Source organism: Stenella coeruleoalba, assembly GCF_951394435.1.
Source record: "Stenella coeruleoalba genome assembly, chromosome: 1".
Classification (NCBI taxonomy): domain Eukaryota; kingdom Metazoa; phylum Chordata; class Mammalia; order Artiodactyla; family Delphinidae; genus Stenella; species Stenella coeruleoalba.
Genome location: NC_137169.1, coordinates 100,550,874 through 100,557,327, shown reverse-complemented (window position 1 = coordinate 100,557,327; position 6,454 = coordinate 100,550,874). Strand labels below are relative to the sequence as shown.

The 6,454-nt window shown below is 41.8% G+C and overlaps 1 protein-coding gene across 2 annotated transcripts in view; it reads left to right on the top strand.

Annotated features, from left to right (window-relative positions):
* Positions 1-698: 698 nt before the first annotated feature.
* DENND2C (DENN domain containing 2C) overlaps positions 699-6,454 on the top strand; it is a 93,312-nt gene continuing 87,556 nt past the window's right edge. The window contains exon 1 of one of the 2 annotated variants that reach the window (XM_079925126.1): positions 699-805. The gene's annotated coding sequence lies outside the window, so the exon portion shown is untranslated. The remainder of the gene's footprint in view (positions 806-6,454) is intronic. The other variant, XM_079925127.1, reaches the window with a different exon arrangement.

Below are 6,454 nucleotides of genomic sequence, written 5' to 3'. Positions count from 1 at the left end.
GTAGGCACTGCGCCATGCACATACCTGAGTATGAGTGTGTTGCAGGCGTAGCGCTTAAGCATGTGTGTCACAACAGGGCGTGGGAGCCGACCTCAGGCACTGGGAGTATCAAAGGCAACCCTGCTCTGGGATTTCACGCCTCAGGTGTCCGGAGCGTCATTTGCATCTGTGTATGTTTCAAGTAGGCGCTGTACTGCAATTGCCGGAGAAATGTTTGTTTCCTCCTTGAGCTCAGCCCGAGAAATGGTGCTGCTCTTTCACTGGAGACACCAGGCCTACTGAGCCCGGTGGCAGGAGACAATTCTATGGTTTCTTTGAGTGAGGTGCCATTTGGATTCCTTGATTAGGCTTTCTCTGACGGGTGGTTGTGAGGAGTCAACCTTCGTGTAAAGTTCTGGTCCTTCGCCGTGGGGCCTGTCGGACGGCAGGCACGGCAACGGCGAAGGAGCTTTGGCTAGAGGCCCTCGGCTGGACGACAGTGGCGCCGGTAGCCTGCCTCCTGGGGCCGCACCCTTTCGGCGCCCAAGGTCCTGGGCAAGATTCTGGCCCCTACGCCGAACTCCAGAGGGGGCGGTTCCCCTCTGGACGGTCCCCGGGCGGTGCCGGGGGCGGGCCCGACCGTGAGGGGTGGGAACAGGAACCAATAAGAACAGGACTTTGCCGGGGCGGGGCCTGCGGCCGGGCCTGTGGGGGCGGGACGGAGCCCACCCAGAGTGGGAGCGAGCCGACTGGGCGCTTCTGCGCGGAGGACGAGAGCCTCGGAGTCCAGCCGCGGAGGCGGCGTCGAGGACGAGAGCAAGTAGGGGTAGGGAGACCCGGGCGGGGTGTGAGGCAGGGGCTTCGGACCCTCGCGGCGGAGGGTGTCGCAGAGCGGGGCCACGGAGCGTCGGGCGCCGTCCGGCCGCTGCGCGGGAGCGGGCTGGCGGAGGTGTCGGCGCCGCCCACGCTCTCTCGGCACCTCCACGGCCTGGAGGGACGCCCGAGCGTGCAGCCCGGCGCCCAGCGGACGCCGCGCGTTGGGAGCCCGCTCGTCGGCCTCGGAGGTTGTGGCGGAGCCTGGCTGAGGGTCTCCTCGCCGCTCCCCTCGGGGCGCGGGGACCGCCGTCCAGGTGACGCTCGGGGACGCTCGACAGTCCTGGGGTAGAGGCAGGGAGCGCCCCGCATCCAGGAAGAAACATGGGGCTCTCTCCAGGATTAGCCACGGCGCTTGAACGTCGACAGGCTGAGACGACGGACTTTACATTTTTGCTTTTTTGTGCTTTGATTCTTAACAGAATCTGACGAGCACAGTAGTGAAAGTTGTCAAGTAGGATTTTGATTTAAAAATCTGGCATTGGAACATCAAAGAGCTTCTAACTAGTATGGCAGAAGATGATCAGAATATGAGTCAGGGGCTGGAGCCTCGGCCAGGACCCACATACCAGATGTGATGCCTCGGTCAAGTAGACTTTTCTGGGCCTACGTTTCCTTAGCTGTAAAATCGAGATGCTCATGCGTGCCTGGGGGTATTCTGAGGGTCAAATGAGATGCGTGAGAGTATTCCATAAGTGTTAGGTATTGCATATTCTGTAAAACAACTACTAAGTGCCAGGCACATAGTAGGCACGTTGTAAACATTTACCCTAAAGCTAGTGATTCACCTACAGTGTTTTAGATCAAGTCCTACACCTTCGTTTACTGTGTAAATAAATTGCTTAAGCTCATTTTCCACAAATCACCATTGTTGGAAATGTGGTCCATTTTTAACTGATTAATGAATTTTTCTAGAATAGCATATATTATCGATACACTGTTACTGATCGTTTACCAAGAAGTTTGGTAGCAATCAGTCTATGTCTTTGCTTTAGATAAATAGTTGTCGTTTAAGTTACCTGGTAAAGTAAGCTGGGAGTATTGTTTCAAATCAGACTTGTATTTGCTTTTGTAAGATTTAAGTCCTCCAAAACAAAATTAATATATAGCCGCATTTTGGGAGTACAGCCTTTATTATAGACATGTGCATTATTTTCTGTGGGTATGTGTGTGAGGTGTTGTGTTGGGAGAGCAGAAATGAAAAAAGAGTAGTAGTTTGCAACCAGCAGACTTTGACTAGGGATACTTATAGGCGTGTTCTGAAGTCGTTTCCCAGGCAGAAACCAGGAAATGTAGTAATTGTGTCTCTTGGCTTTTCATTAGTTTTTTTGTGTTGAGTGTGGCAATAGACTTTTAAAATAATGCAAATATAAAGGAAGAATATTAGTTTTTCTGATGCGACAATAAGCACTTTTCTAAAGCTGAAAATTATGTTTTGAATGCTCTGTAGTAAGTCTTACATTATAGACAAGAATTTTAGACCACTGGATACCAAGATCAAATTAAATGGAGGAGTAGAGAGAAAGTTTCTAGTGAATGTAATTTTTGTGTTGCTTTAACAGTTTTACATGTTTCAACAGTTCAGTGCAAGATGGATGCTTTGAAACACCAGTTTCAAACGTGTACTCCATATATAAATTTTGCTATGATTTATAATTTGTTGATCTTGGAGGACTGAAGCCTTATATTCACGTTATTTATTGAGCACCTAATACATTCCAAGGCACAGTTTTAGCACTTATATTCATGTATGGGCAGGATATAATTCCTTCCATCTAGGAGATTACACTTTACCAAGTGGGCTAACATAAGCTGTTTTTAAAACTGATGTTAACAATAACATCAACCAGCATTTACTGGGACCTTCTTTGGGCCAGACAGTGCTCTAAATTCTTTACATGCATTATCTTATTTAATCCTTACAACAGCATCTTGAGGGGTGTTATTATTATGATCTCCTCATTGAGAAACAAAAAGGTTGAATAACTTTCCCATATCAAACAGCCTAGGTGCCAGAGCTAGGTAGGACTCAAACCAGACAGTTGGGCTCCAGAAATCCTGATCTTAACCTCTTCATTATATTGAGTGTAAAATTCTGTGAGTGAGATACAAATGAAATCCAACAAGCATTTAAAAGAAAGTTCTGTAAAGAACTTCTTCAAAAAGAAGGAAAGAAAGAGAGAGAGAAAGAAACTGGTATTGCAAGGAGTAGATGAAGGCATATCCAAGCTACAATTATACTTTATATACAGGAGAATTTTTTTTTCCTGGTGAATGATGTGGGATTCTTTTCATTTCTAAGCCCTCAGTCACTCAGTTACTACAATTATGGCATTATCTTAATACTATAAGAGGTGATTATTTTTTAATAAGTTTAAAATGTTTGTTCTCAGACCATAAGTTAAAGTTAGATTCAAGAAAAGAAAATGTTTCCCTGCCTTCAAGATGCTTATAAGTAGACATGTAAATAAGTCCCTACAATTTCAGTGTGATAAGAGTTACAACAGAGATATAGTTATAGAGTTAATGGGACCGTTGATGAGGGAAGATAATTCTGTATATGGTAGGGAGGAGGATTAGTGAGAAGATACCATATTTGAATTTGGCTTTAAAGGATGAATAGGAGTTTGCTGAGTTGGGGAAGGGAACAGAAGATATGGATGAAAACGAGGAATATTATGTGAACGTATATGGTATGTTTGAGGAATGTGTTGTAGTCCATATTGTCACTAAAAGTCAGAGTGTATAGAGATGAGGGGTTGGGCTAAAGAAGGTGGTGCCTGGAAATAAGCTGAAAAAATTAAAATTGCAGAGCTTGGTTGCCAATCACTTTAGGATCGCTGAAATTTCTAGAAATAAGGTAAGTGTGGGATTTCAGTGCCTATCATTTGAAATAATGAAGATTTGCCCAGTTTGGCATAATCTTTCACTTTAGAATATGGTGTTAAAGGTAGTTTTAATACTTTGAAGTACAGGATATACTATAAAACAACATACAGATTTATGCAAGTAAAAAGTTATGACTCAGAGAAAGAGAAAAAAGAAGTCTGTGGTGCCATTTGGTGAAGAGCCTGTTTATCTTGCTGAGGACTTTGGACTTGATTCTAAAGACAGTGGAGAGCCAGGGAAGGACTTTAAGTAATTAGGAAAGATAACATGGTGGTGGTATGGTATAGCAGCTGGATTGGATGGAGAGGCAAAAGGTAGAGAGATAAGTTAGGAGGCTGTTGCTATTGAAATAGCCCAGATAAGAGTGGATAAGGGCCTGGAGTAGGAAAATAGTAATAGAGATGAAGAGGAGAGGACAGATGGTATTACAAGGCTTAAAAAGTGATTGGCTTTGAAGGTGAACAGAAAAGTAAAAACTTAGTTTCTCAGCTTGGGAAACTGGATAGAGGAACTTGATTTAATTTTTAATGTGAGGGGAAGATAATTGTTTCAGTTTTGAACATGGTGAGTTAGAAGTGTCTATGGAGCATTCAGACAGAGGTGTCAAGAGAGGATCCAGAGCCCAGAAGAGAGGCTGAGATTGGGGATTCAGATTTCGGAGTTAGCCAGTAAGTGGAAATTGAAGCTGTAAGAGCAGATGAAATTGTTTGGGGGGAAGACAAGGAATTAGAAGAGAAGAGGGCCAAGGATAAATTATTTGCTTTGTATGAATAGAAGGGATTCATTTATACTAATTTTCTTATTAATTGTGATTATAAAGAAATTAAATGGGTTTTAATTGAAGATTAAACAGCTTTTACATCCAAATGAATCCTGTTCTTTTAAAATTTCACTGGGAGTCACTCATTTATTCCCAAAGTGTATTGCCCAAACTATTACTGGAGTACCTCTTTGTGAAAAAAAAAATACTTTATAGCAAATTCACAGCCAATCAAGAAAGTAGATCTTCTGGCTTTATTATAGAATTCTTTTTCCTCCTCTGTACTTTCTAGTTCCATGCTTATAATAGATGGGCCCCAACTTAAGATGGTTCCGCTTCTGATTTTTCGACTTTACAATGGTGCAAAATTGGTACGTACTCAGTAGAAACTGTACTTCGAATTTTGAATTTTGATCTTTTCCTGGGATAGCAGTATGCGGTGTGATGCTCTCTCCTAATGCTGGGCAGAGACAAGGAGTCAACCTCTCAGTCAGCCACATGATTATTGATACAAGGATAAACAGCCGATACACTTATAACCATTCCGTACCCATAGGACCATTCTGTTTTTCACTTTCAGTACAGTATTCAATAAATTACATGAGATAGTCAACACTTTATTTTACAGTGGGCTTTTATCAGATCTTCCTCCACTTACCATGGGGTTACATTCTGAAAAACCCATAATGTGAAAATATCATAAGTTGAAAATGCATTTAGTACATCTGACCTACCAAACATTGTAGCTTAGCCTAGCCTATCTTAAATGTGCTCAGAACACTTATATTAGCCCACAGTTAGGCAAAATCATCTAACACAAAGCCTATTTTATAATACAGTGTATTATCTCATATAATTTATTGAATACTGTACTGTATATGGAAAACAGAATGGTTGTATGTACAGAATGGTTGTAAGTGTATCGCATTTTCACCCTCATGATCGTGTGGCTTACTGGGAGCTGCGGCTCTCTGCTGCTGCCCAACATGGTGAGTATCATACTGCATATCACTAGCCCAGGAAAAGATGAAAATTCAAAATACAGTTTCTACTGAATGCGTATTACTTTGGTACCATCATAAAGTCAGAAAATTTTAACTGGAGCCATCATAAGTTGGGGACTGTTTGTAGAGCCTGTTTACCTTGAATCAAAGGTAAGAAAGCATATGACTCTTCCCTCACTTGGTTGTTAGCTCTTAGAAGTCAGAGATAGTGCTTTAAAAAAAAAGCCTCCCATATATTTAGATTATCAATAAATGGTTGATTCATCTTGATAACCAACTTATTCAGTCTTGGCTCCAAATGGCTTAGCCATTTCCAAAATTCATTTTCATCTTCAAAGGGTGAAGGCTTGTCACCACTGAGGAGATTCAAAAGAAAGTGTTACAGCTTTGAAGGCATTTTCAAACAAGCAGTTTCAAAAATATTTTCCTAGTTTGTAGTATCATTAAAATAAGTGTATGATCTTCTAAGGCAGGGAGTGGAAAACTTTTTCTCTGAAGGGCTAGATAGTAAATATTTTAGACTTTGTGAGCCATACAGCCTGTCATAACTACCCAATTCTGCCAAAAAAGAGCCATAGACAATACTTAAATGAATGAGTATGGATTGAGGTCCAGTTAAAGTTTATTTATGGACATTGAACTTTGGATTTCATAGCATTTTCACATGTCACAAAATGTAGTTATTTGATTATTTTTTCAACCATTTAAAAATGTAAAATTCTCAGAGGCCAAAAACAGATGTTGGGTCACATTTGACCCACAGGTAGACCATAGTCTGCTGACCCTGTTCTAAGGGGTGTTCTTTGAAGTACTTGGATTTGTTTAGTTTTTATAAAATGGTTCTTCAAAGTTATACCTCCTGCTTCCAAATTCTAGTACATTTCTTAAAACATCTGAAAAATTTTCATTCATACTCTATTTCTCATATAGAGTAATTAGAATACATTCC